This window comes from Halichoerus grypus, chromosome 4 (genome assembly GCF_964656455.1).
Source record: "Halichoerus grypus chromosome 4, mHalGry1.hap1.1, whole genome shotgun sequence".
NCBI lineage: Eukaryota > Metazoa > Chordata > Mammalia > Carnivora > Phocidae > Halichoerus > Halichoerus grypus.
This window is the reverse complement of record NC_135715.1, coordinates 185,168,689-185,183,196: the sequence shown is the minus strand read 5'-3', so window position 1 is coordinate 185,183,196 and position 14,508 is coordinate 185,168,689. Positions and strand designations below refer to the sequence as shown.

The 14,508-nt window shown below is 47.3% G+C and overlaps 1 protein-coding gene and 1 long non-coding RNA gene across 4 annotated transcripts in view; one reads left to right on the top strand and one right to left on the bottom strand.

Annotated features, from left to right (window-relative positions):
- Positions 1-2,445, bottom strand: part of CAB39 (calcium binding protein 39) — an 85,456-nt gene extending 83,011 nt beyond the window's left edge. For all 3 annotated transcript variants that reach the window (XM_078071447.1, XM_078071448.1, XM_036110145.2), the window contains exon 1: positions 2,114-2,445. The gene's annotated coding sequence lies outside the window, so the exon portion shown is untranslated. The remainder of the gene's footprint in view (positions 1-2,113) is intronic.
- Positions 2,446-2,498: 53 nt separating this feature from the next.
- On the top strand, positions 2,499-12,653 carry LOC118547012 (uncharacterized). The gene is made up of 2 exons (XR_013447407.1): positions 2,499-2,659; positions 11,195-12,653. It is a non-coding gene; the product is annotated as an uncharacterized LOC118547012 (long non-coding RNA).
- The last annotated feature ends 1,855 nt before the right edge of the window (positions 12,654-14,508 follow it).

The window sequence follows — 14,508 nt, the reverse complement described above, 5'->3', positions numbered from 1 at the left end:
GATGACAACACACACCCTAAATAAAAACGCCTTTCTTCAATAAGCAATAGGACTTAAATCCTACAAATAATAAATATACCTCAAACAAGACACCTTTAGAAAGTTATTAAGCATGACTACTGCATGTTACCGGAGATAAATGCAACCTTGTCAGAAAAAAAGAATACATTTAAGACTTCCTTTACTTGGGTAAAAATATTTTTACATAAAGATACTTAATGACAAAAAATTTTAATAAAATTTATACATATATGTGCAATTTTTATTTCATCACGCAAGGAAAAAATAAGCATAAAAAGACTGGAAAGAAAATACGCAAAAATGTTAACAGCAACCAAATCTAAGTGGTAAGATTACAGAAGATAATTTTTAAAAATTTTCCAGTACCTCTTGCATTTTACAAGTTTTTTAACTGAAAAAAAGTTGACATTCACTTGTAATTTAAACAAACAACAAAAAAGTGTTTATGAAACTAACATGGGTTCTAAGCTGCTTCCACAAATCATATATTTAGACTTTAAATATAGCTAATTATCTGCTAGTAATTTGGGAAAAAATGTACAAAATCAAGCTACATTTTCACTTCTCACTCTCCTTATATTTTCATAACTAAAGATAAAGAAATGTTTACCTTTCTATAAAAAGGTTCTATGTCCAACTTGCCATCCCAGAATATAAGTAACAATCTGATTTTAAAAAAATCATCAATTTAGATTGCTTTACAAAATGCCATTTCAAAGAAGTTATGATCAGCTCAGGAATTCCAAAGTGCAGCCACCTAATACACCGTGGGAGAAGTTTTGATGCATTTTAGTGAACCGCACCAACAGAACTGCCTTATGTGCAGAAGAGCTTAGTTTACACACATCTTTCCATTACCTCTTAAGAGCATGATATCTAAATGAAGCTTTTTGCAAAAGGTACTTTGCTTAGCCTGGACGTGAATTTATTCGTAGCTGTCAAAATCGATCTCAAACTGCATTATATTCAAGGCACAGAATGTCAACTCTTTACTGGGCCTCCTTCTCTTTCTTTCACAAGACCGCCTTTAGTATCTCCTAGCTTACATTTCCGGGCTCATGAGTCACTGAGTAATGAGCTCTAAGTTTACCTTAGACTGCCACTCAAACAGCTCCTCTACAGTATTCAAGGATCTGGCCCCCCAATACCTCTTTAGCCTACCCTTAACTCCCCAACATGGCCATAGGCAACTGAATGATTCACTATTTCTAGACTATGCCTTTTTATCTTTGTCTTCTAGTTTGCTGCCCCTCCACATACCGTCTTTTCCCCATCCGTCCTCTCCCAAACCCCATCGGGCCTTCAAGACCCAGCTTGGCACCGCCTCGCCCAGGAAGTCTTCCAGATTTCTGCGAGGCGGAAGTGATCGATCGGTCCGGTCATCCCTGGGTGCCTTTCTACACTTTGTAGTTCTTTCACAGGACTTATCACCTCTTTTCCGGTATCGAGGTTATTTGTGTACTGGTCTTATCTCCCACACCAGAGCGTAAGCTCCTCGGGGGTGGGGACCGTGGGCCCCGGTTCACCTTTGAATTCCTCCGGCGCGGACCGACCACGGCGCCTGCACGCAGTGCAGGGCTCGGCTTGGTTCATCCGAACTCGGGAACGCTCCGGCCGCACAATTCCTAACCAGAAGTCAGTTAGGCATTTTCCCGAAAGATGCTGCCTGCCTGCCTCCCCATAACAGGAAGTTTACCAGGGGCCAGGAGCGAGGTGGCCAGAGCCCGTGTGCGGTGGGAGTGACAGCTGGCCCGGCCCGCACCTCCCTGCCCACCCGACTCCGGCCGCGGACGCCCCCACCCGCCTGTCCTGCCGGAGAACCGCGGAGGGGTGGCAGAGGAGCACCGGGCTCCCGGAGCCCCGGCCGCAGGCCACTGGGCGCCGCGCCGGCGGGGGCAAGCGGGGGAAGGCTCCGCGAGGGGCCCGGGTCGGGCCGAGCCGAGCGAGGAGGGCGGGCCAGGCGGGCCAACGGGGCCCGCCGCCTCCGCCACCCGAGAAAATGGAGGCAGCCCGGGGCCGGTGACGGGCCGGGACAAGCGGAAGCCGGGCGGGCGTCCGCGCCGCGAGCAGGGCCGGGACGGGGGTCACTCACGGGGCTGGGCCGGGCGGCTCCCTCTCCGCCTCCGCGTCGTCGCCGTCCCCGTCTTCGGCCGCCGCCGCCGCCTCGGGCTGCTCGCTCGGTCCCCGCGGCGCGGCTCGGGCGCTCGGCCCCTCCGTTGTCTTCCGCCTGCTCCTGCTCCCGGCGACGGGCTCCCGCGGCGGCGGCTGCGCGGGCGGACGGCGGCCCAGGGGCTCCCGCGGCGGCCGCCGCACTGCTGCGCTCACTCGCTCGGCCTGCGGCTGCGGCTGCTACTGCCGGACCAGGCGCCGCCTTCGCCTTCGCCGGCTCCTGGAGGATCAGTCTCTCCCAGGCCGCGCCGCTCCCCGGTCCCGGCCCGAGCCCGGCTTTGACGTACGCACTGCGCAGCCGCCGAGGGCGCGACGTCGGGCGGTGCCGCAACGCCCCCTGCGGCCTCGGGCGCGCCCCAGCGGCCGGGCGGACTCGGAACACCGCAGTCCGCGCCTAGGCCCAAGCAGGAGGGGACGCAGAGAAAAAGCAGCCGGGGAGGACCGGGGTTCTTTCACCTGCCGCTTAAAGGTTGGTGCTCAGCCTTTCTCGGCTGTCTCAGCACTCTTCCTGGAGGAATCCTACGTCCGCTTTCTACGACCACTTCCTCAACTGTTAACAAAGCTTTATTTTTTTCTAAAAGCCAGGGGCGACTTTGTGTGAACCGATTCTTTCATACTTGCGAGGGACAGATGACTCATTTAGCATCCTCTGAGAGAGTGCAGAAAGTGATGGAATGGTCCAGATGAATAGGATTCAACAGCCTGGATTTAAACTCCAGCTCCGCTATGTGGTCTCCATGGATTATTTCATGTCCCTATGCCTGGGTTCCTTTACACACACACACACACACACACACACAAGTGTAGCAATACAGTACGATAGGCTTCCGCGGATAAATGAGATAATGCATTGCAAAGGTCTGACAGCAGAGTCCGCTACGTAGAAATGCCATGCGTGTATATTTTTGTTTCACTCTGTTGCTTTGTTTTTAATTTGTCATTGAACGGGTATTTTCGAGCATCTACTGTATGCCGCTATTCTAGGCGGCGGGGCAGTGAACAAAACAGTCCCTGCTCCTGAGACATGCCAATAAGTAAACCAGCACATATATGACATTGGATGGTTTCCGGTGCTATGGAGACAAACAACACAGGCTAAGGAGGGGAGAGAAGGAAAGATACTGTTATTTATAGCACTCCTACCGGGAACAGCTTCATGAAGAAAGAGCACGCTGTGAGCTTTGTGTATGGAAAGGCAGAGGGAACAGCAAAGATGAAGACCCTGAGATGGGACACCAGGGAGCCCAACAAGGCAAGCGCACTGAGGGAGGGGAAGGGGGAAAGAGGAGGAGAGAATGGGAGCCAAATAGAACAAAGTGAGGACTTTGGTTTTCACTCTGCATGAGATGGGAAGCTATTTGGAGGGTTTCGGGCAGAGAAAGGCCATGGGCTGACCTTTCAAAAGGCTGTAAGGACCAGGCGGAAGGGCCTGAGGGTTTCAGCCAAGAGACAGGTTAGAAGGCTTTTGAAATAATCCAGTCAAGAGAAGACAGGCTCAGCCCTGGGTGGTAGCAGTGGAAGAGTATAGAAGTGGCCAGGTTCTGGGCACCTGGGTGGCTCAGTCGTTAAGCGTCTGCCTTCAGCTCAGGTCATGATCCCAGGGTCCTGGGATCGAGTGCCACATCAGGCTCCCTGCTCGGCAGGAAGCCTGCTTCTCCCACTCCCCCTGCTTGCGTTCTCTCTCTCTCTGTGTCGAAAAGTAAAAATAAAATCTTAAAAAAAAAAAAAAAAGAAGTGGTCAGGTTCTAGGCACATTTAAAAGGTAGAGCTGACAGATTTTTGCTGAATTCTAAAGTTTTTTGGTTTTTGTTTTCTCAAGCAACTGGAAGATACAGTTGGTGAAATGAGGAAGATTTAAACAGAAGCAGATGGGAAGGGAGGAACTCAAGAATACATCTGGGGCCATATTGAGTTTGAGCTGCCTGTTAGACATCCAAGTAGGGAGCCAGATATAGAAGTCTGGGGCTTGGGGGAGAGGTCCAGGCTGGAGATAGAATTTTGGGAGTCCGCAGAATAGGTAAAATCTCAGGACTCAATGAGATCATTTAGGGGGTGAGTATTAGTGAAGTATAGGGGCCAGGGATGAGCCTGAGACCCCCAATACTGAGAGGTCAGTCAGGAAGATAACAAGGAACCAGCAAAAGATTCTGAGGAAAGGAGCCAGGGTGGCAGGGGGAGACCTAGGAAAGCATCAGTGTGCTGGAAGACCAGGGATGGAGGATGGATTCATGGCATCAAATGCAGCTAATAGTTCAAGTAAGGCTAGTGGTGGCGATTGGACATTGGTGTCAGCACCGCAGAGGTAACTAGTGGCCTTGGTAAGCGTCACTGTAGCAGAGGTGGGTGGGAAAGCCTGCTTGGAGTGGTCTCTAGAAAGAATGAGACCTAGAAAGAATGGGGCTCTAGAAAGAGACCATGACAACTTTTTCACGAAGTTTTGCTCTGAAGGGGAGCAGAGAATTAGGGTGATCGTTGGAGGGGAATGTAGGGTCAAAGCAGATTTTTGTTTTGTTTTGTTTCTAGAACGGAAGCCTGTTTGCGTGCTGATGGGAATGAATTAGTAGTGAGGAAAAATTCGATAATGCAGGCATGTGGGGTGGGGGGCATTTTCTGGAGAGCTGTCCTTGAGCAAGCAAGAAGAGAAGGTCTGGCCTCGGGTACCAGAAAGGCCGGTGTTCACGGACAGTAACAGAGGGCAGGCAGAGTGTGGGCATAGAGGCAGGGAGCCGGATGGACGAGGTGCCAGAACGTGGGGACTTGTCCTTCTGAGAGCTTCTATTTTCTCAGGGAAACAGGAAGCAAGGTCATCAGTTTGGAGTGTGAAGAGGGAGGAGGTGTTAGAAACTTGAGGGAAGAGGAGAAGGTGTAAAGAAGGATTGGTCAGCAGGGTTAGTCTGTGTTTTCACTGGCCACATTTTGCTGGGCAGGTGCAGGCACAGGAAGGTGGGGAGTAGGATTCCACCAGGGTTATTTTTGTGGAGAGAGAAAGGGAAAGGAAGGAGAGGTATGTATGTGCAAGGAAGTAATAATGACAATGACCAGCTGTTGAATCCAAGCCAGATGAGAGGGGAGTAAGCAAATTGGGGTGGGGGGAGGTGGGGGCGGTGGTAGAGGAGAGACCCCATAAACGTGGTAGAATCAATGGAATCATGGGCAGAAGGATTGTTGGAACGGGGGTGAGCTGGAAAGAAGGAGATGCTGGTGGGAGAGCCAGGTTGCTTGCACTGAGATTATGTGAGGAACAGTTCTCAGTAAATGCAGGGCCTGGGGCTGCTTCTCAAACTATAACATCCATATGCATTCCTGGGAGATCTTGTCAAAATGCAGTTACTGATGCCATTGACCTAGCATGGGGTCCATCATCTTACATTTCAACCAAGTTGGGGGTGGGATGGGGAGGATGCTGATTAGTCTTACTCTTGTTAATAGCCTTGATACCAAAACCTCAGTTAATCCAATACATGCACACACAAAGAAAACTAGACAAACTTTGCTAGTGAATAGATTAAAAAAATGGCAGCATGTTAAAAGTAAAGTCCACCCCAACCAAGGACAATTTATGCCAAGCATATTAGAAGCTAATTAGAAAAACCATAGCTGTCTAGGGGCTGTCTCTGCTCAGAGAGATGTAAGCTGACAAGAAATCCAGAGCAAGCCCCGGACTTGGGGAGTGGCTGGTTCCTGGAGCTGTCTCTTTGCTTTTCTCTGGTAACAGTGGGAGGGAGGCGCCCACGGTGGAAGGGAGGTGCCTGGCAGTCTCAAGTGTGTGGACTGCAAGTTTTATCTAATTTTGAAACTTTGTTCAATAAGGACTTTACCCCCACAGCGATTTTTTGTGTGTGGGTTTTTTGTTTTGTTTTGTTTTGTTTTGTTTTTTTTAAAGCCAAGAGTTCTTTTTAATCGTAGCCCCAAAGGGAGAGGGAGGCCTTTAGTGTGCTCACATTCCACGAAAACAACTGAGGACCCAATTTCCCACAGAATAAAAGATGCAAATCCCATATGCAGGGGTTTGATTCCTTTGTTTTAAGGATCAGATCAGGATTCCAGATTAATCTCTTAACTGGGATAAAGCCACTGCAGTGGCAAAACAGCAGAAATTTCTGGAGCCAGGGTTTGTAACAAATTCTGAAGCCCAAGTGGAAGGAGTCATGTCATTTGACTGCTTGAATTTATGCTGGGAGACACCTTCTCAGTACTTCTATAGAGCCTTCTGGAAAGCCCTTTCTACTAATGTATTTCTTTATAGGCATAGCCTCTTTCTGGGAAATTCCTCTACCCCTTCATCTTGAAACCCCCTTCACAGAGGCCCCCCTGCCCCCACCTTCTTGTGCAGAATCCATAGATCTCAGGGTCCTAAGGCGGGGTCTTCATGTTCAAGACAAACCAATCAGTGATGATCCTGTGTAGATGTCTTGTCACTTTCATTTCATTTCCTTTCCTCTCCTCCTTTGAAGCTGGGCCATCAGATGAAGGCACCTTCTTGCCTTCATCAGCACCATCTGTGAAAGGACTTTGAAGCCTGACTCACAGCTTCCTCCCCACCCCACCCAGTGCCTGACTTCTCCCGGGCAATGTTAGTGCCACTCATTTAATATGTTGGGTCATAGTTCCTTGTATCATCCTCCCTGGTGACCTTCACTTCCTTTCCACTTCAGCAACCACTTGGTTGGCCCTACCCTGGTCTCTTTGGCCAGACTCTACCTTTGAAGCTTGAAGTCTGTAACTTTCCCGGGTAACTGCTCCTCCCATCCACCCACTCCTTCCACTCCCTCATACCCACCAAACCTGCTCTAAATCTCATTGAAACCTTATTTACTCAACAAGTACTTTTTGAAAGCACATAATTACTGAGCATAAGCAGTGGCAATGAGACGTTGAACAATGCATGGTCCCTGCTCTCAATGATCTTGTAGTCCAGGAGAGACATACGAGTAAACAGGCAATTACAGAAGACTGAGACATGGAGCATGAATAAGATTTAGGCCATTGAAGATGGAGATAAATGTTCAGGAAAATCATGCAAATACCATAAAAGCAGGAAAGCACTGTGAATTTGGGGAAGCGCATAGGAATAGCTCAGTATAGACAGCTTAGAATTTTAGAAGAGAAATTTTTTTATTGCTATTTTTTTCCTCAGCTTTATTGAGAAATTATTGACACCTAACACATGTAAGTTTAAGGTGTACAATGTGGTGATTAGATACATGTATATATTGCAAAATGGTTACCACAATACAGTTAATTAATACATCTTTTACCTCGCATAATGATTTGTGTGTGTGGTGATAACATTTAAGACCTAGTCTCTTAAAAACTTTCAAGTATATATATAATAAGGTATTGTTAATTATAGTCACCATGCTGCACATTAGATCCCCAGATCTTATTTATCTTATAGCTGGGAGTTTGTTTCCTTTGACCTTTTCCCCATTTCCCCCATCCAAAGCCACTGGCCACCATCATTCTACTTTCTATTTCTATGGGTTCAGCTTTTTTAGATTCTGCATATAGGTGAGAACATACAGTATTTGCCTTTCTCTGACTATTTAACTTAGTGGAGCACCCTTAAGGTCCATTCGTGTTGTTACAAATGGCAGGATCTGAGGAGGGGAGTTGGCACCAGATAAGGTTGGAAAGATAAACAAAGGTCGAATGACAAAGAGTGATACCACCCATGCTAAGTAGGCTGGGTTTCAACAGGAAGGCAGTGGGGTAAGTTGGGAGGAGTGGGCATTGAGACTTTAAACCATGGAATGATGAGCTCAGATGTGTACTTTAGATTTAGAAACAGCACTCTGGGGGCGCTTGGGTGGCTCAGTCGGTTAAGTGTCTGCCTTCGGCTGCGGTGATCCCAGAGTCCCGGGATCGAGTCCCGCATTGGGCTCCCTGCTCAGCAGGGAGTCTGCTTCTCCTTCTGCCCCTCACCCTGTTCGTCTACTCTCTTGTCTCTCTCTCAAATAAATAAAAATCTTAAAAAAAGAGAGAGAGAAACAGCATTCTGACCCTCTGTATGCTGTGATGGGAAAAAGGCCAGATTGGAAGTAGTGGGATCAGTAGGCGGCTGCTCTCATCCTGGCAAGGGAAAATGGGGCCTCAGCTAAGATGGTGGCAGGGGCCCTGGAGGGGAATGAATCAGTGAGAAAAAAAAGTTTTTAGAAGTTGGTACTGGTGACTTGATGGATATAGATGGGGAGACCGTAGGATGACAAGCAGGCTTTTGACATGAGCACCTGGTTAGACAGTGGGGCTCTTTGCTCAGATGGACACCATCCAGGAGCAATCAGAGGACAGGAGGAAAACCACAAACACATTTCCAGAGAGAGGCTAGGCGACAGTCCAGAGCTACAGTGGGATCAAGTGATACAAGGCTGGAAGGTATCGGTTGGATATGGCAATGGGAGGGGCTCTTGGTGAACTTGGAGAGAGCTGTGCCAGTGGAGGATGAGCAAAGAGGCCTGCAGATGGCAGTGGGCTTAGGGTGTGAATGGGAGATCAGGAATGGAAGTAATAAGCATAGGCAGCACTTTCAAGACCAGAAGGTGGAGAGGAAGGGCTGGTCAAGAGAGGACCTGAGGGGAGCAGAGATGAGCATGTTTAAATGCTGATGGGAAGGAGCCACTAAAGAAGAAGGTGCAGGAAAGAGAAAGTATCACAGATACCTGGAGGTCCTTCCATTGGGAAGAGGCTTTATGGGAGCACAGAAGGAGGGCTCCCTCTTTGCAATAGAGAAAGAAGAAGAGAGAGGTCCAGGAAAAGGATGGCGGAGTGAAATGGGGGGGAATTCCTGGGAATTGAGGTATATATAGGATGTGTTTTGTTAAGCAAAAAGAGTGGTTTTTTCCTAAAGTCAAATGGCTGGTTGTTCCAGAATGAGAGAGAAGAAAGTATAGGATATAATGGGAATGGATATTGAAAGTTATAGAAGGTTCTGGAAAAGAGAATTTTATCTGTCATGGTTAAAGCTGGCTAAGGTTTGATGGATTTATTTGTAAGATTTTCAAAAAGAGCTTTCGCATCCAATAGGTTGATGGCAAACTAGAATTTGGCTTCCTCTCTGTTAAAATGAGAAAATTATTGGTCTGCCCTTCATAAGAGGTTTGTGGTAGATCGAACAATGGCCCCTGAATGATGGCCATGGCCCAATCCCTGGAACCAGTGAATATGCTATTTTGCATGGCAAAAGGAATTTTGCAGGTTAAATTAAGGACCTTGAGTTGGGGGAGATTATCCTGGATCACCCGGTGGGCTCAGTGTAATCAGAGGTGTCCTTATAAGAGGGAGGCAGGAGAGTCAGAATGAGAAAAAGGCCATATAACAATGGAAGCAAAAGGACATTGGAAGATAAAGCGCTGCTGACTTTGAAGATGGAGGAGGGGCCACAAGCCAGGAGTGAAAAGGGCCTCTCGATGGTGGAAAAGGCAAGGAAATAGATTGTCTCTTAAAGGCTCCAGAAGGAAGTGGCTTTGCTGACATCTTAACTTTGAGACTGATTGTGGACTTCTGACCTCTAGAACTATAAGATAATAAATTTATGTTGTTTTAAGCTCTTTAGTTTTCAGTAATTTGTTAGTAATTCATTAGGAAATGAATACGAGGTTGTTAGATTATTCTTTACCTTCTGGGTAGTTTGCCTAGATAACAAAGACTGTGTGCTTTACCAGAATAACCTTCTATGGTTTATGCTGACTTTCTGACATCCTTGATTATTTAAAAGAACAAAATTTTCTCACTTGAGAAAGAGCTACGATTCTTTACAATTGTGTTACCCTTTATGTTTATTTTTTAAATCCTTTATTGTCACTTTAAGTAAGTAGCCAAGTATTATTTCTCAGAAATGTGGGATCTTGCCTTATTCGGGTATTCAAAACTCCTGACAACTTTCGATGTCTGCCTTCCCCCAAATTGATCCTGAGTGATACCTTTTGCACCTAAAACTGTCTTTGAGATTTCCCAAAGGAAAAACCACAAATGATTTGTTCTTTCATTTTGTAAGAAGAGAAATGCTAGGAAATAATTGGGTTTATCTAACGGTTGCTATTGATGTGTCACGTAGGAAGGGATGCTCTTAGCCTGTCCCAGGTTAAATCGGTAATAGGTAGTTACGTTCAGATTTCCAGAACTGTGCATTGTGTGGGAAATTCCCAGAGCTTTACCAATGTCCTCACTGGCCCTGAAGTTTCTTGGTTCTGCTGTAGCTGATAGTAGCCAACCATAGATAGCAGATGTTGTCAGTGAGAATGTCAGCAATTTCTCCAAATGGTAACTCGCTTACAACTTCCTTCACTTGAATCTAGCATCTTCTAGGGGGACAGTTTTCCACTGGAACTCCTATCACCTAATGTGGAGTTTAGAACTTATTCCAGATTTCCAGAGTCTCTTTACTTGATATTCTTTATATATTCCTAGTGTATTCTATCTATATGTTCAGTAAATGCATGGAATACTATGTGAGAATTATTCAATGTTATATCTGAAGATTTTTTTTCCTCTATGAAGATTATGTTCCTCCATTTTTATAAATTAGATATAATATCTGCTCCTCTTTGAAAGTAGAGTTAGTCATTGTGTTAATAGATATTTTGTCTACAAGACTTTCTGGATCGAGTATATTATTTTGGTTTGTGTGCCACCTAAACGACCAAATGTCCTTGTCAGTTGTACTGTTTCTGTTATGAACTCCCAAGAGATCTTACACTTTAGAAAATTGTCAGTGGGGTGCCTGGATGGCTCAGCCGGTTAAGCGTCTCTCTGCCTTCCGCTCAGGTCATGATCTCAGAGTCCTGGGATCAAGCCCTGCATCGGGCTCCCTGTTCAGCAGGGAACCTGCCTCTCCCTCTGCCTGCCGCTCCCCCTGCTCGTGCTCTCTCTCTCAAATAAATAAAATCTTTTTAAAAATTAAAAAAAAATAGAAAATTGTCAGTAATAGGTTAACCACAGCCATTTTATTTTGTCATGTGCAGATAGTTTTTTTTTGTTTTGTTTTTCTCTGACGCTGCCCCGAAAGCACCCGCAGTCAGCGGCAGACTAGAGCGATTGTCATCGAAGCACGCTCGATTGCCTTGCAGCTGGCCTTCCCCCCAGAATCTGAAGAAGCTCTGCGAGCTGAAGCTCCATAACTTGGCATTAACCTCAAGGGACCCAGCACCGCAGCAGACCATGCATGGGCTGGAATTCTCCCTGGAAGTCGGACAAAACGCTTGGTCACACATGCTTTTGAAGACTATGGACAACACCACCAAAAGCATGGCCATCTTAGCATCAAGCAGCTTGGTGATAATGCTGGTTTTTCTTCTGTGGACCTCTGGAATCCACTGGACTGGTTAATTCTCAAGGTTCAACTCCTGGTTCCTTACTCCAATACAACTTCTGTGGCATTATTTCTCTACTTGGAGCATCCCTCTTTTAAGATGCCTGATCTTTAAGACCTTAAAACCACTGACCTTTGCCCCACCTCTCAAGAGATGGCTCACCAATTTTGCAGGAACGACACCAGCAAGAATCCTGGAGGGACTATTTCTTAGGCCTTGCTTTATCCCACTCAGGAGGTGTATGACTACCTCTGAGTTATTCGGGGACAAATGACCTTCATCTTGAATAAAAGGTGGTTCTGACCATGTTGAACTTCATCTGAGCCCTGTGCAGCCTCAACCATGATGCTTAAAAAATTACCCCCTCTTCTGTGTTTTGGAAATAGAAAATCAGCTAACCACAAAGGACCACACTGCCCTGAGTGTTTCCAAGAGAAGTCTCATTTCCATCCTTTCTTGTGACTCCCATACGACTCCAAAATGACCCCCTTGTTTACCTGCCTCTATAAAATTCCAGGCTCCCTTCCTTTTCTTTGAGATGTTCCTCACTAACGTGCTTTTTACCGCAATAGCCAGAGTAAAAGTCTCTTCTTAATTACCAGGTGAATTTTGCCTGTCGCAGCTCCAGAGAGGACCTCCCTCCGGTGGTGGCCGGTGCATCACCCCTGACTGTCCAGCTGAGGCAACACCCCTGTGCCCTGAGGCTCTGTTCAGCGCCCCCGCGACGTCACCCTGTGGGCAACCACCCTTTCAACAGCTCAGACATGAGTGAACTGAGAGAAGGACATGGGGCCCCAGATACCTTGGGTCCTGGTGGAGTTGTGGAACGGGGACAGAAAGAAATCAGTCTGACATGCTCCTGGGCTGAGCCAGGGGTAGACACACCCCGTTATGCCTTTAAAGGAAAGAGGAAATGATATTGAGGCAGCTGAGGTTCCAGCCCAGCCAGGTGGCGGGCAGAGCGCAGGTGCCGCTCAGGTCTGGGGAGCTGTCAGAGTGGCCAGTATGAAGGCCAAGGGTGAGCCCGAAAGTCAGAAATGCCAGGGGGCAGCTCTATAAGCTGGGGGGAGTGGAGGCCCCAAAGAGGGAAAGTCCTGGGGATAAGACTGGCCAAAAAAATAAAAAAATAAGAATAAAATAAAAGCCTTTAGCCAACCTGACCACTCTCATTCCTCTTCTTGTTGGGGGAATGGGGGCAGGCAGGGAAGGCTTCACTTCCCTGGGTAGAATGTACATAGTCAGCGGTGTTTGAAGGCAACATGTGACAGGATCCGCCGCCTCTGCAACTTTACAGCAATCAGAAAGTGCCTTCCCAACTTCAGCAGGGGCATGTCGCAGAGAAGGGTGAGAAGTCCAGATGATGCCATCATTCTGGAATGATCTCTCTTATAGCCTGAAGGCTCTAGACATCCGTGGCTCTAGACATCTGATGTGGTAGATATCTGATTCCCCTGAGTGAAGCGAGCATGTCTGGAGCAAGGTTCCTGGGGCCAGTGATAACCAGGGAGCCCCCAAGAATTCTCAGGGCCCTGGCACATTCTCTGTGCTGTCCTTGGGCGGGGTGTGGTGCCTGGGACTGAGGAGGCATTTCACAGTGCTGGGTCATATAAAGACTGGCAAAGTCAGAAAACTCATCAGAGGCAGGGGAAGAGAATAGGTCATGCTTGACTGATGTGTAGCCAGTGGTCATATTAAAGACATTTAACAACTAGAACTACACAAGCACCTGCTGAGCAGAATGGATTCTGGCTGAAAACCAGCCCTGTGTATAGCAATGGTAGGACCTCTGTGGCGTCCGGCTCACGTTTTTTTAACAAAAGCGAGGGACAGAGAAATGGATTGGGCACATATTAAGCTTTTAACTATGCCTTCAGAATTGGGGTGCCAACTGAGGCCCAGTGGATTGGAACCCGACCTTGATGAGTAGGGCTATGACAGCTGGAAGCAGGACTCTGGTCCAGGAGATCATGCTCATCATCTTGATGATGCCATCCATAACACCAGCAATTCAAGAGGCCAAGACCATCACAGAGTCCAGTTTTTCAGGGGCCTCTGGCATCTGAGATGGATAAAGAAGGCTTCAGGGTCTTCCTGAGCCTCCCCTTGACTTTGACTTTGAAGCATGTTCTGCTGGAAGACCTGACATTGGATCCTTTTGGGTTGGCATCCTGGCAGCAATCCATACCTGTGCTCTGGCTTTCCCCCGGGCAACATGCTGGAGGGGTTGCCATGGCAGAATAGGCCTCCCCTATCCTCTGCACCCTGGAAGTCCCTACAGAATGGTGCAGGACCTGGTCCAGGGGCTGCTGAATGCAACAGTCTGTTGCTAGTGTCTGATCATGCTGGTGGTTCTAAGGATGCTCAGCTACAATTTTTTTCAGAATAGAGGATCTTTCTCAGGTTAGAGAATCCTCAGCTGGCTCCTGTGGTTTGGGATGGTATGGCAAGGTTTTCGTCGAGTGGTTACCTAGCTAGGCTAGTTGTTTGAAAATGCCAATCACTGAAGGTCAAGTGCCCACTCCAAGTGGCCAGGGCTGAGTTTGCCTGTCTCTTAGAGTTGTTTCAAGCCACAATGGTCAGCCTTCAAGGCCCACCAATGCCTGTTTCCATTGAGTTTGTCTCTCCAAGCTATAAAGCCCCAGGACGTGGATTGGCTTCACACAGAACTGGAGTCTATGAAAAGTAGGCATAAGAGCAGAAGTTCCCTAGCAACATGGTGGCCCCATATACATGGTTGGGAGGCTTTTACGTCAGGTAGACATGGGTGGGCTGAGTTAGGACAGTCTTGGATGAGGGCAGAAGAGAGCAAGTCCATGGTTTCCTGAGGAATTTTTGCTCACTTTGGGGTCCAAATAATATTCCTTTCATTTTGAGGAGGTCTGTTGACAAGGTGGTAATGGAAAAGTGAGTTTTGGGATACCTATAGTAAAGAGATAATTTTTATTATCCCTGGTGTGATAAGGGTTGCTATTTGATTATAAAAACTTGGTCAAGTTAACCTCAAATATTT